Genomic DNA, 316 nt, shown 5'->3' with positions numbered 1-316 from the left:
GAGAAAAATAAATAAATAAAATAAATAAAATTACCTCCCGGTCTTGCCCTCGGCGCCCCGCAGCCCCTTGGAAAAGTTGCAGCAGGCGGCCGGATCGGCGGGTGATCCGGGGGGGGATCTGGGGGAGGCTGTGGGGAAAAGCGCCGGAGTAAATCGGTTGCCTGTGTCGGGCTGACGAGCTTGAGGGGGAAAACCTGAACTCGCGGGAGGGAGGACGGGGCGGCGGTGGTGCCGTGGCCGCTGCCCCTCCGCGGCCCCGGGGTCGGTGCGGCGGGGGGTCCCCGGCGTTCCGCCGCGGAGAGCCGATCGGTACCGG

General features: G+C 66.5%; 1 protein-coding gene across 1 annotated transcript in view; it reads left to right on the top strand.

Annotated features, from left to right (window-relative positions):
• The window catches only part of KITLG (KIT ligand), a 72,292-nt gene that overhangs the window by 20,914 nt on the left and 51,062 nt on the right, over positions 1-316 (top strand). The window lies entirely within an intron of this gene.

Source organism: Haliaeetus leucocephalus, unplaced genomic scaffold (genome assembly GCF_000737465.1).
Source record: "Haliaeetus leucocephalus isolate CR32 unplaced genomic scaffold, Haliaeetus_leucocephalus-4.0 Scaffold151, whole genome shotgun sequence".
NCBI classification, from domain to species: Eukaryota; Metazoa; Chordata; class Aves; order Accipitriformes; family Accipitridae; genus Haliaeetus; species Haliaeetus leucocephalus.
Note: the sequence above shows the minus strand (reverse complement) of the source record. Positions and strands in the feature narration are given on the sequence as shown.